Source organism: Triticum dicoccoides, chromosome 2B, assembly GCF_002162155.2.
Source record: "Triticum dicoccoides isolate Atlit2015 ecotype Zavitan chromosome 2B, WEW_v2.0, whole genome shotgun sequence".
Classification (NCBI taxonomy): domain Eukaryota; kingdom Viridiplantae; phylum Streptophyta; class Magnoliopsida; order Poales; family Poaceae; genus Triticum; species Triticum dicoccoides.
The window spans coordinates 357,839,383-357,854,465 of NC_041383.1; the positions used below are offsets into that span (position 1 = coordinate 357,839,383).

The 15,083-nt window shown below is 42.9% G+C and overlaps 1 long non-coding RNA gene across 1 annotated transcript; it reads right to left on the minus strand.

The window, feature by feature from the left end:
• Nucleotides 1–227: 227 nt before the first annotated feature.
• On the minus strand, nt 228–1,016 carry LOC119367711. The gene is made up of 2 exons (XR_005176412.1): nt 619–1,016; nt 228–499 (listed from the first exon to the last, which is right to left on the minus strand). It is a non-coding gene; the product is annotated as an uncharacterized LOC119367711 (long non-coding RNA).
• Nucleotides 1,017–15,083: the final 14,067 nt, after the last annotated feature.

A 15,083-nucleotide genomic window follows, 5' to 3' on the forward strand; every position in this document is an offset into this window, starting at 1 on the left:
ATGTGCGTAATATCTAGAAGTAATATAGATGCCAATAAAAAATGATAACTGTGTGTGCAACTTTTCAATGATCGTATCCAACTGAGAACAAATATGTGCATAATTAAAACTACTATAGATGCCAACAAAAATGATCACCGTGTGTGTAACTTCCCAATAATCGTGTCCAACCAAAAACAATTATGTGTGCAACTAAAACTACTATAGATGCCAACGAAAACAATTACTATGTGTGCAACTTTCCGATGATCATATCCAACTAGACAAATATGTCTCCTCCGTCCTTAATGTAAAAGAAAAGCATAGTTACAGTATAGAAAAGTCTGCGTTTGTGTAGATTGAATCGAACAAGCGAACAACAGGGGCAACGCAGGACCGACCGTCGCTGTCTCCGAATCCAACAAGCTAAGCATATTAGCATTGTCCAGCAGCTACATCAGTTGATCCCCAATTTCCCAAGCAATCATTCACATTTTTCAGCAGCTACACACCATGTAACCTGAAGGGAAGAGGAGAAGAAAGCTGAACCTCGTGCAATGCTAAACTTTGGTCACTTGTGGATCCAAAGAACAGAATCGAGAAGCACCACCACCACACAAGCAAGAGGACGCATCTCACCGTCGCTCAAAGTCCCACAGATGTACTAGCTCGTAGCAACAGAAGATGCAGCAGCACGAGATCACAGCCACCTCGTTTCAGTCGCGGCGCCACACCCGCACCCACAAGAAGCCCGTAGAGCACCACACTCCTGGACTCCGCCGCCACCCTGCTCCGGCAGCTCGTCGCAGCCTCCCGAGCGCCAGCCCCAGACCTCGCCGGCGCCGTCTTCCCTTGCAATCACTGCCCCTGCCTCGACAGACGCCGCGCCGCACAAGCCGACCTCCACAGCAGCCACTTCGTCGTCTTTGTCGCTGCCATCCGCGGCAGCAGCAGAGATTTTGAGGAGGAAGGGGAGGAGCAGGGCGGCGCCATGGGAGGAAGGGGAGGAGAGGGGCGGCGCCTAGGAAGGAGGGGAAGGAGAGGAGGCAGGTAAAAAGCAGAAGCGTCGCTTGTCGCGTAGCGAGTCTTTACCTGACCAAGCAGCACCTGTAGGTGGGAATCGCGACGACACGCATCAGATTGTGCGGCCAGGAGTCGGCTGCTCGACTCGTTCAGATAGTGCGCGTGCACTTTCTAGATTTTAGGTAGTTTTAACCTTGTTCTTTTTTGTTTAATTAATATAGCTCATGTCTTCTATTATTTGAGTGAGCAAACGATTTTTGTTATGGATGAAACTCAGCACATAAATACAAGGCAATATTTTGAGGCCACACACAAAGTTTCATTTTATTTGGAAATGTTTAAATAATTGTTTATTTTAAATTGGCAATTTAAGTACTGCGGGACCACCTAAAATACGTCTAGGTTAAATTTAAAATTCCATTTGATGTGGGTTTCTTCTTGAAAAATACTTAGTGGATATTTGCGAAATCATGAACACTTTTATTTTAAAATCTGAAGAAATATTTTCTGCACATCTATTAAGAATTTAAATTTGAGTTGAATTAAATATTTAATTGCATTTTAAGTATGAAAATTATGATGACATGGCATATTAGAGGAAGATCACTTCAGCTTGATTATTGGGGTGTTACAAATCTCCTCCACTACAAGAAATCTCGTCCCGAGATATAAGAGGTAGGGTAAGGGATTAAAGGTCTGGTTATGAAATTCTAATAAATCTTCTTGCTCTTGTTGCTCTTCTCAAAGAAGTTGATCCCTTGCATTCAATTCTTCATTTCTCTGCTCCAAGTCATCATGATGAAGCCTTCATCCTTTCTTTGGGGTCTTCATCGTACTTACAAAAGGAAGAGGGGTATCTTCTAAAGATTATCTGGTAGATAGCTCAGGGAATGTGGCAGAAAGTATCCCTCGAATTGAACTTAAGAAAAACATTGAAAACAAAGTAAGAAGGTATAATAAGAAGTTTCAAGCGGGCTGGCAATCGCTCGACGGCTGAAACAGAGTGTGAAAGGGGTTCAGAGCGACAGGAATAAGTATTGTGTTGTCACCAGAATAGATCATCTCTAGGAAGGTGGCTTGTGAATCTCATATGAAGCCAAGTGGGAGGAATAACTTTGGAAACGGGGATGTACATGAGAGTGAGGTTTTGATCATGCGGAACTGTGGTTATTGTGGATTATGAGTAGGATGATCAGTGACATCTTGCATGGTCATGTTAGGAAGGCATGTCAGAAGATAGCTTGTCAGCTATGTTGGCAACTACGTCGGTACCAAGGGACGGGAACGAAGAGAACCATTTTCCTGCTCGCAATGCAAGGCAGACCAATAGGCATGTTCTTGTCCACCAGGGTTACCGGAATGTCATCAACAATAATAATAGGGTCTTGCTGACAGAATTGTACAACTGAGGTGTTGACATAAGCAGGGAATTATCACTACTCGGATAAGTTAGATTACAAGAAAGGTTAAACAAAATATTGGAAAGGAAAAAATGTGATTATCAGATTAAACAGACCAATGGAAAGGAAAATGTGTTTATACCCGAGTATCAAGAGTATATTTTTTCCAAGGAAAAGCAAAGCAAGATATACATGATAGGACTCCATGTATGTAACCATTTAGACAAAGGGGCAATGAATTTATGATGTTTACCCATACAACAGTGTTTGGATAATTGATCAAGAAAAAATTAGCATTGCGTTTCCAATGTTCTTATTGATGATCAGAGTACCATAGACATGCTTTGGGATAGCATTGACATGGTCATCATGTAAAGGTCAGACTTTGGATGGACAAATGATCCATTAGGAACAACTTATAAAATAAGTCATACAATTTCCTCATGGAAGAATGGCTAATCTTGCTGAATAAGATATTATAACAATAGGTCCTCCGACCAGGTGTGCTAGGCATGACATCATCTTACCAGGTTACATAAGGACCAATTTTATAACTCTTGGAAAATGTTCCAACCATCATATCTACCTGAGATTCAGATCTGATTGATTGGGATGATTCTAGAGGAAGCGAAACAAAACTTTCTCACATCCACGACAGCAAAAATGCACGTGAACCTAGAGGAAAAAACTCTTATTTTATCGAACATATACTTCATGCTCATCATGAACCACAGAGAAGATGAGGATGTGGCAGATGGGCTCAACAACAGTTCGACGAGATTTCCTTAAGCATGGATTTCCACAACTAAGTGAACAAGGTGATAATATTGGACATACCGAAGTATATAATGAAGTATTTTCAAGGAGAACATCTACAATTAAACATTGATCGAAAAGTGCACCTAGAAATATGGACTAAGTAGCACGATCAATGTTAGAATGGTGATTCAATAACCAATAGACTAAGAATGAAACTACCGACCATTAACTTCAAAGCAATAGGGTTGCTAGAAGTTTTCAATTCACACATCATAGTTCATTTGTCGGTATTCCAGTTATAAACAACACAAGGACCAATATATGAATGGAGATGGCGAGAAGTATCACTATATCTAGAATTCTTAAGAGGTGGAGCAATTCTCACAACATCCTTAACATAAGAGATGCTAATACTCCAAGGTAGGACATAACAAAAGCTGAACTGGGTCGTTGACCTGATACTTTAACCTTGTCAAAAAATATAAGAGGCACTGGATGGATTCCTTTCAGATATATTGAATAAGGACAACATGGTCGGAACCATAACTTCATGAGATCAAATTTAATGATATTGGAAGAAGTATTCAAATGATTAAATATTTTACAAGAAGCTTCTATGATGGTCTACATTGTTTCCATGGGCATGAACACAAAGTTCAAGGTCGACTCCCGCTTCTTCAACGCAGAACCTTTCATTTACTTCTCGCTTTTGATGAAGTTGTAGTGTTGAAGTTTTATCCAGCGTAACATCAGTGGAGTATAACCCGGAGAAGTTTTGGGGTTCACACTGATGGCAAAAACATTTATACAACCCATCGGGGCATTTTAGGAATCTATACGATACACTTATAGAAGCAATGGTTACAAGTTCGAGAGCAGAGCATGGTGGACAAGGCAGAGGGTACGATTTACCAAAGGCATTAGGTATCCGAGGAAAGACTCACAAGTTTATTGAATATGAAGGACACAGTCGGGTAATAATCCAACAAAAGATTTGGTGGACTACAAAGAATCTGATGTGAGTATCGATGTTCAATAAGAAGAAGAAAGAATGCAAAGGCAACGGGTTATAGAAAACATGTAAATTATTTGAAGCTTAAAATACAAAGGGATAGCAATTTCTAAATCGGGGAATCAAAAGCATACTCTTAGATCAAGGATGGATTGGTTGAATAGACTTAGAGGCACAACCGGTCAAGGTTTAATTGGCTGAAAACCATCTCATATCCGGAATGACGCCCAAAGGATCAACTTATGATTGCATGCCTCTTCCGCGTGAGCAGTGACCAGTACATGTGCACCTCTTTGGCGTGCGCCAGCTGCGACCATGGCATCGCCGACACCGGTACCCACTGTAGATCGAGATGCCAGTCGTGCGACAGCGTCACGTCCGGGTACGATAGTGGCTGCCTGAACTCCTAGTGCCACCGCGTTTGGTGCGCCGGAATGTGTAGCCGCTGCCTTGCGGGGCGGGCAGGCGCCGGCGGCGATGGAGGGGGTCTAAGCACCGGGGGTGAACTTCCCCTTGCTCTTGCCAGAGCAGTCAAAGGAACACATGGCTAGGGTGTGGTTGTTGCCAGCGAGGAAGCATGCCGGGGGAGGGGGCAGATGTGGACGGCAGTGGAAGTGGATGAGGCCGCCCCCCACACATGTGGAATAAAAAAGGACGGTCTCCCAACGCTTCCACTGGCTCACACATGGGCCCGGTGTTGGTGGCCGCCGTGTTCGGTCGTTGGCTGGCAGACATGTGGGGCCACGGCGGACACCGAGGGGATGTGCGTCGAGTTCGGTTCATGTCCGCGCCGACGCATTTCAGGCCCAAATTTGAGCCTGAAGTGGGTCCTGCACGGACATGAAGTAGATGCGATTTGGGTTTGGGTTGGCGCATTGGGCCGGTGTATTTTCCGTGGTGACCCAAACGGACATGGGCGGACTAAATGGGTCGCCCGTTTGGAGTTGCTCTTAGTTTCTGAACGTAGATGGAGGGATGACGATGTCGAAAGAGATGAGCGCTGGATGAGGATGTAGACAAAAGATTGAGGCCTATCTAGTGGGGGAGTGGTGGCAGGTTTTTTGTGTCCTTTTGTAATTATATTTTTATAAATAAATAAAAACTAGGATGTGATAACTCCGGTAAAAAATAAACCGGAGTACCCGACTACCAACTTTCCTTTTAAGAATAGAGATGCACAAATGTGGTCACCGAATTTCGATCATATCTCACTTTGGTCCGTAGTTAAAAAAATTGAACCAGTGAGGTTGTCAGTTCAGGTTTTCCTGGTCGGGCCGCCGATTCATTGGTTTGATCGTTGTTTATTAAACAATAACTAAACATTGATAGAGTAACCATCAACACATGTTAATATCTAACTCATATACATGATAATATCTAACTCAAATATAGTTCTACAATAGTAATTAGCAAGCAAAGCAACATCAAGTAGTAGAAGCATGCAGCAAGGAGTAGTAGTAGAGGGTGGCTCCCCAGTCCTCTTGTTGGTCTGCTTCTCGTCTGGACTCTAGAATGGAGGGAGGCAACCAGAGAGAGGCCTGGTCGATTTGAATGGAACAGAGGGAGATCAGAGTTAGACAAATCAGTTGACCAGGAGGCAACATCCCCTCTCCCCAACCATCAACAAAGGGGGTGCACAATGGCGGACGGGAGTGGCGGTGCGGATTGGTGGCCTAGTGCTTCTACACAGAGCGGTGAGGGAGAGGCAACGTCGCCGCCACATGGTGCCAGACAACGATAGCGGCGGAGGGGGTGGCGGTGCCCCTTAGGGTTTGTGTGTGGAAAAAATCAAGAGAAGTGCTCCCAATTCGGCCGAAACCATACCAAAAGAGGGATTTTTTCCCTTTTCCAATTCTACACACAACTTGTTCATACAAAACATGAATCAAATGAGGGGCATTTTTGGAAATGACATTGAACTGTCTGGTTTTCTATGAAACGACCGGTTCACCGGTTTTTTTTTTGAAAATTCGGCCGGTTCGATTACCTTTTTCCGGTTCGATTGCTCGAAAGGTCCACTGCGCTTAAAGGACCGTTAGGATCGCCGATTTTGAGATTTTTTTTGGACCACCCGCTGGTCAAGCCCGGTTTTTTAAACTATGCTTTGGCCAGGACTTTGGGTGATTATATAGTCACTAGTTCACCATATCGCTTTGTTTTTTCTCTAGTTGATTCATCAAAGTTCACATTCTCTCTCTCTTTCTTGTGTGGGTCCCACTTGTCAATGGGGAGAATAAATAAAATAAAGAAAACATAACTATAATTATGAGTAGGTGGAAATCAAACTGAAAACCCGTGGACAACAACCAATGGAGCGCATATTCCATTGTGTTTAAGGACACAGAGTGACCCCTTGTCTTTGCAGTACAAGGCGCACACGACACACACACCCAGCATGCATGCAACACATATGTAACATCCCAATTTTCAATTTGGATGTTATACATAGATCATCATATGCACATCATATTTATTCTTGCATTTTGGTTGTGATCCTAGAAATCTTAAGCGACTCAAGGACCCAAGAAGAGAATTGGACGTTTCACAAAAATCATATTTGAGTTTATTTCAAATTTGAAGAAAGGATCAATTTGATTTTATTACTTTTCTCTCTAATTATTTTCAATATTAAAAATATATGAGAGAAGATAATATGACTTCTTCAAATTGAGAGAAATATTGGAGAAAGAATTTTAAAATCAAATTATGATTTTATTTGTATTTTATTTGCTATTTTATTTGAATTAGAAAAATATGCATTTTTGTAAATTGCATTTTTAGGCCAGAAAAATGTTCACTTTGTTCTAAATACTTTATTTAGACGGTGAAAATTGTTTTTGGCATTTTATTTTTTTATTAGGATTTTTATTCGAGCGAGAATTTTATTAAAAAAAAGTTTCCCAGACCGACTGGGCCGAAACCCAGCCGGCCCATCTGAGCCGCCGCCGCCTTCCTCCGCCGTGCGAGGTACGGACGCCGAGGAGGAGTCTGAGCCGGACTCTACCCCGCGCTGGCACCTCCTCCAAGCCGCACCCGGCCCCTTTATATACGCCGCCCAGCTGCCGCCTCCACCCCGTCCCACCACCACCGCAGCCGCCGCCCACCGCCACAACCCGCGCGGCCACCAACCGCCGCTGCTGCCGCGCCTCGCCCCCCACCACGCCGCCGCCGTCCCGCATCGCCGCCTTTCCTCGCCAGAGCCCCGCCTTGCTGCCGGATCACGCCGTCGTCGAGAACCGGTAGAAAACCGCCCCGGATTGCCGGTTCGTTTACGTTTTTTTTCGGTTTTCGGTTTAGATCGGTTTTTTGTTTTTGGTTTTATTTATTTAACGAACGTCCGTTCGTTCGTTCGTTTTAATGAACGCTTTTCGCCGGTTAAGTTTAGATAGCGAACGTACGCACCGTAGGATTTTTCTTTTTAGTTTATTTTCGGCCAGGGACCTATCCACAAATAGTTTTATCGCGATTTAGCCGCTGATCTTTGAACTAGCATAACTTTTTACTCGTTTATCCCAATTAGCTGTAACCATCGCCTAAATCTTCGTATCATTCTGTTCTTTCCAATTAACCAACTTGAACATGATTTTGGTACTGTAAAATTTGAGTTTAGTGCTGATTAGTAAACGATTTTGTTTCATTCGTATTTTGAGTTTCGTTGCTCCGTTTGAGTTGAATATTTTTGCAAATCGTAGCTAATCACATGTACCTACTGTTAAGATCTAATTCACATGATAATATAGTTGTTAGGTTTACCTTTTGTTAGTTTAAACCGTTTGCTTGTTTCGTGTTCGATTTGGATCTTTTCTAGGTTTTTCCCGTGTTTCGTTTGAGTGATTGCTTATGTATGCTGTTGTTTGTCTATGCTAGATTACCCGGAGTGCGAAGCTTGTTACTACGAGTCTCTAGAGTTTGCAGATCATCAGCAAGGCAAGTTACACTCTGATGATACTCTGTTATACCCAGTTTTTACTATGCATTAGTTCTGCCATCAAATATTTGCATGAGTAGGATTGAGAACATGTGGTTTTGGTTGTAGTGCTTGAGGTAGGAACCTAATACCTTTTGATCACCCCAGGAATATATGTTATGTTTATTTATTGCTTAGCCATGCTCGTGGACGGACATTGGATCGTGATTCACACATGGAAGTTTGAGAGTTATTTTAAACATGGATAACATTAAGGTGGCAACTTTAACATACGTCTGGGTGGATTGGTTGAGGCACCTGGGGAACCTAGTGTTGCCTGTTTTTGGAAATCCCGGAGTACCTGTGTGATTATCCTATGGAATGCCACCCAAGCTCAAAGGGATCATAAGATTATTCATGCTAGAAACTTACGTGTGCAGCCACAAGCCATTATGGGCTCTGGCATAGTTGAGTAAGTTGCGTGAGCTCTTGAAGAGGTGGACTAGCAGATGTAGGGGAAAGTAGGTGTACCGGTCCGCCCGGAGTAGAGAGTTAATGCTTCAGAAAGGCTAGTCTCGATCATCCGATCATGGATGCGGTCGAGTCTTGTGGGGAAAAGTGCGCAAACCTCTACAGTGTGTATAAACTAATCATGGTTAGTCGTGTCCCCGGTTCTGGACATCTTGAGTATCTAGTACTTGAATCTATTGATGTGATCTCATCATGTTACTTTAATTAAATTGATTTGGGTTAATGATGACACTTTTAATTGGGATTTGAGTTGGGGTGACCTTCTCAAATAATGGGCAACTTGGGAGTAGTTAAATAAATTTATTCCTTTGTTGTAGGGAAAAACTAGCTTGATGCAAAATCATAAACTTACAGCCTCCACCAGCCAAATATTGCATGTAGATATAGTTCTTGCATTTCATTGCTTTATAGTGTAACTCTGCCAGCATATTCAATGTGCTAACCTACATGGCTGCAACGTCTCATGTTGCAGACTACTCAGACGATGACTAAGGTGCGATAGGTCATTGTTTTGCACTCAGCTATGCCGTTGGAGTTGATGGACTCATTTACCTTTGAAGATTCCGTAGTTGTTTAGTTTAGATGGCCTTCATCCCTAATATTTTGTGTAATCATACTCTTTATCAGGACTCGATGTATTAAGTGTGTGATTGAAACTCTGTTATAATTCCTCGAGTATTGTGCATTTCAGCATTACCGATCCAGGGATGACACTAATGCACAGAGACTTGACCGTTTGAGGTCTGGTCGCTACAACATAGTAGCACACGTGCACGAATGCATACTCACACACATCCGCTGATTTAGGGCACATGCCAAAGTTCCCCCGATTTGTCCTGATGTTCACGAATTGGAGGTGGATTTGACGAAGAACACGAATAACACAAGGGAAAACATGGAGGAATCAAAAGGGAAAATACTCTATTGGACAAGATTCAATCCAAGTACTCCTCAAATCACAGGCAATACAAGAGGTGCATCAAGATCCAAGAAAAACAAGGGAAATAAAGATACAAGGTAGTTCATCCAAATCTCTAGGAGAGATGGGTCTTGAATTCCATGGAGGAATCTTCCCATGAAGGGGTCTTGATATCTGTGACGCCCCCAACTCGATCGTGCACTAATCATACACGCAAATGCGCATGATCAAGATCAGAGACTCACGCGAAGATAGCACAACACAACTCTAGACACAAATTAAAACATAAAGGTTTACATTACAAGCCAGGGCCATGAAGACTCGAATACATAAGTCAGCGGAAGCAACATCATCTGAGTACAGACATAAGTAAACAAGTTCACCTTAAGAAGGCTAGCTAGACAATGACATCTAATCGAAAAGGCAAAGGCCTCCTGCCAGGGGCCTCCTAACTACTACTGATCATTGGTGCTCTCCACGTAGTAGTAGCCTCCATCGGTGTAGTAATAGTCATCGGCGGGATCAGCTAGCTCCTGGGCTCCGTCATCTGATCGCAATAATTGGGTATAGGGGAAAAGATGTAGCATCAGATCTATACTAAGTATGCATCAGTATCAAGGGAAGGGGTTGTATCTGTGGACTATACAACAGAAATTCCAGAATAGAGGGGAAGGCCCAGCTTATTGAAGACTAGTATATGGAAGCACTAAAGAGTACAGATTAGTATAAATATGTAAAAAGTTTGTAGTAGCAATTGTTGGGGAACGCTGTAATTCTCAAAAAAATTCCTACGATCACGCAAGATCTATCTATGTGATGCATAGCAACAAGAGGGGAGAGTGTGTCCACGTACCCTCATAGACCGAAAGCGGAAGCGTTATGACAACGAGGTTGATGTAGTCGTACGTCTTCACGATCCGACCGATCTTAGCACCGAACGTACGGCACCTCCGCGATCAGCACACGTTCATCTCGGGGACGTGCCTCGTACTCTTGATCCAGTTCAGACTGAGAGAGAGTTTCATCAGCACGACGGCGTGGTGACGGTGATGATGAAGTTACCGGCACAGGGCTTTGCCTAAGCACTACGACGATATGACCGAGGTGTGTAACTGTGGAGGGGGGCACCGCACACAGCTAAACAATGTCAACTTCTGTGTCTATGGGGTGCCCCCCTCCCCCGTATATAAAGGAGTGGAGGAGGGGGGAGGGTTGGACCTCTATGGCGCGCCCTGGAGGAGTCCTACTCCCACCGGGAGTAGGATTCCCCCCACACTTCCCTACTTGGACTACGTGGGAGGAAGGAAAGGGGGGCCGGCCCCCACCCAATTCGGACTGGGCTTGGGGGGGCGCGCCCTCCACCTGGCGGCCTCCTCCTCTCTCCATGTATGGCCCAATAAGGCCCATATACTTCCCGGGGATTCCGGTAACCTCCCGGTACACCGGTATATGCCCAAACTTACCCGGAACCATTCCGATGTCCAAACATAGGCTTCCAATATATCAATCTTCATGTCTCGACCATTTCGAGACTCCTCGTCATGTTCGTGATCACATCCGGGACTCCGAACTGCCTTATGTACATCAAAACACATAAACTCATAATACCAATCGTCATTGAACCTTAAGCGTGCGGACCCTACGGGTTCGAGAACTATGTAGACATGACCGACACGTCTTTGGACAATAACCAATAGCGGAACCTAGATGTTGATATTGGTTCCTACAGATTCTATGAAGAACCTTATCGGTCAAACCTCATAACAACATACGTTGTTGCCTTTGTCATCGGTATGTTACTTGCCCGAGATTCGATCATCGGTATCTCAATACCTAATTCAATCTCGTTACCGGCAAGTCTCTTTACTCGTTCCGTAATACTTCAGCCTGCAACTAACTCATTAGTCACGCTTGCAAGGCTTATAGTGATGAGTATTACCGAGAGGGCCCAGAGATACCTCTCCGAAACACGGAGTGACAAATCCTAATCTCGATCTATGCCAACCGAACAAACACCTTTGGAGACACCTGTAGACCACCTTTATAATCACCCTTTTATGTTGTTACGTTTGGTAGCACACAAAGTGTTCCTCCGGTTTTTGGGAGTTGCATAATCTCATAGTCTGAGGAACTTGTATAAGTCATGAAGAAAGCAGTAGAAATGAAACTAACACGACCATAATGCTAAGCTAACAGATGGGTCATGTCCATCACATCATTCTCCTAATGATGTGATCCCATTCATCAAATGACAACACATGTCTATGGTTAGGAAACTTAACCATCTTTGATTAACGAGCTAGTCAAGTAGAGGCATACTAGGGACTATATGTTTTGTCTATGTATTCACACATGTACTAAGTTTCCGGTTAATACAATTCTAGCATGAATAATGAACATTTATCATGAATTAAGGAAATAAATAATAACTTTATTATTGCCTCTAGGGCATATTTCCTTCTGTCTCTCACTTGCACTAGAGTAATTAATCTAGATTACATAGTAATTATTCTAACACCCATGGAGCTTTGGTGTTGATCATGTTTTGCTCGTGAGAGAGGCTTCGTCAATGGGTCTGCAACATTCAGATCCGTGTGTATCTTGCAAATCTCTATGTCCCCTTCCGACACTTGATGATGGGTGGAATTTAAGAATCTCTTGATGTGCCGGGTTCTCTTGTGAAGTCTGGATTCCTTTGCCAAGGCAATTGCACCAGTATTGTCACAAAAGATTTTCATTGGACCCGATGCACTAGGTATGACACCTAGATCGGATATGAACTCCTTCATCCAAACTCCTTCATTCTCTGCTTCCGAAGCAGCAATGTACTCTGCTTCACATGTAGATCCCGCCATGACGCTCTGCTTGGAACTGCACCAATTGATAGCTCCTCCATTCAATAAAAATACGTATCCGGTTTGCGACTTAGAGTCATCCGGATCAGTGTCAAAGCTTGCATCGATGTAACCATTTACGATGAGCTCTTTTTCACCTCCATAAACAAGAAACATATCCTTAGTCCTTTTCAGGTATTTTGGGATGTTCTTGATCGCTGTCCAGTGCTCCACTCCGGGATTACTTTGGTACCTCCCTACTATGCTTATGGCAAGACATACATCAGGTCTGGTACACAACATTGCATACATGATAGAACCCATGGCTGAAGCATAGGGAATGACTTTCATTTTCTCTCTATCTTCTGTGATGGTCAGGCTTTGAGTCTAACTCAACTTCACACCTTGTAACACAGGTAAGAACCCTTTCTTTGATTGGTCCATTTTGAACGTCTTCGAAACTTTATCAAGGTATGTGCTTTGTGAAAGTCCAATTAAGTGTCTTGATCTATCTCTATAGATCTTGATACCCAATATGTAAGCAGCTTCTCCAAGGTCTTTCATAGAGAAACTCTTATTCAGGTATCCCTCTATGCTATCGAGAAATTCTAAATCATTTCCAATCAACAATATATCATCTACATATAAGATCAGAAATGCTCCAGAGCTCCACTCACTTTCTTGTAAATACAGGCTTCTCCAAAAGTCTGTATAAAACCATATGCTTTGATCACACTATCAAAGCGTTTATTACAACTCCGAGAGGCTTGCACCAGTCCATAAATGGATCGCTGAAGCTTGCACACTTTGCTAGCACCCTTTCGATCGAAAAACCTTTCGGTTGCATCATATACAACTCTTCTTCTAGATCCATTCAGGAATGCAGTTTTGACATCCATCTGCCAAATTTCATAATCATAAAATGCAGCAATTGCTAACATGATTCGGACAGACTTACGCATCGCTACCGGTGAGAAAGTCTCATCATAGTCAACTCCTTGAACTTGTCGAAAACCTTTCGCAACAAGTCAAGCTTTGTAAACGGTAACATTACCATCTGCGTTGGTCTTCTTCTTAAAGATCCATTTATTTTCTATGGCTTGCCGATCATCGGGCAAGTCCACCAAAGTCCACACTTTGTTCTCATACATGGATCCCATCTCAGATTTCATGGCCTCAAGCCATTTCACGGCATCTGGGCTCATCATCGCTTCCTCATAGTTCATAGGTTCATCATGGTCTAGTAACATAACTTCCAGAACAGGATTACTGTACCACTCTGGTGCGGATCTTACTCTAGAAGACCTATGAGGTTCGGTAGTAACTTGATCTGAAGCTTCATGATCATTATCATTAGATTCCTCACTAATTGGTATAGGAATCACAGGAACTGATTTCTGTGATGAACTACTTTCCAATAAGGGAGCAGATACAGTTACCTCATCAAGTTATACTTTCCTCCCACTCACTTCTTTCGAGAGAAACTCCTCCTCTAGAAAGGATCCATTCTTAGCAACAAAGATTTTGCCTTCGGATCTGTGATAGAAGGTGTACCCAACAATTTCTTTTGGGTATCCTATGAAGATGCACTTCTTCGATTTGGGTTCGAGCTTATCAGGTTGAAGCTTTTTCACATAAGCATCACAGGCCCAAACTTTCAGAAATGACAACTTTGGTTTCTTGCCAAACCATAGTTCATAAGGCGTCGTCTCAACGGATTTTGATGGTGCCCTATTTAAAGTGAATGCGGACGTCTCTAAAGCATAACCCCAAAATAATAGCGGTAAATCAGTAAGAGACATCATAGATTGCACCATATCTAATAAAGTACGGTTACGACGTTCGGACACACCATTTCGCTGTGGTGTTCCAGGTGGCGTTAATTGTGAAACTATCCCATGTTGTTTCAAATGAAGACCAAAATCGTAACTCAAATATTCTCCTCCACGATCAAATTGTAGAAACTTTATTTTCTTGTTACGATGCTTTTCCACTTCACTCTGAAATTCTTTGAACTTTTCATTCAGACTTATGCTTCATTAAGTAGATATAACCATATCTGCTTAAATCATGTGCGAAGGTAAGAAAATAACGATACCCACCACCACGAGCATCAATACTCATTGGACCGCATACATTGGTATGTATTATTTCCAACAAGTCAGTACCTCGTTCCATTGTTCTGGAGAACGGAGTTTTAGTCATCTTGCCCATAAGACACGGTTCACAAGCACCAAGTGATTCATAATCAAGTGATTCCAAAAGCATTAGTATAGAGTTTCTTCATGCGCTTTACACCGATATGACCCAAACGGCAGTGCCACAAATAAGTTGCACTATCATTATTAAACTTCAATCTTTTGGCTTCAACACTATGAATATGTGTATTACTACTATCGAGATTCAACAAAAATAGACCACTCATCAGGGGTGCATGACCATAAAAGATATTACTCATATAAATAGAACAACCATTATTCTCTGATTTAAATGAATAACCGTCTCGCATTAAACAAGATCCAAATATAATGTTCATGCTCAACGCTGCCACCAAATAACAATTATTCAGGTCTAAAACTGATCCCGGTGGTAGATGTAGAGGTAGCATGCCGACCCCGATCACATCGACTTTGGAACCATTTCCCACGCGCATCGTCACCTCGTCCTTAGCCAATCTTCGCTTAATCCGTAGCCCTTGTTTTGAGTTGCAAATATGAGC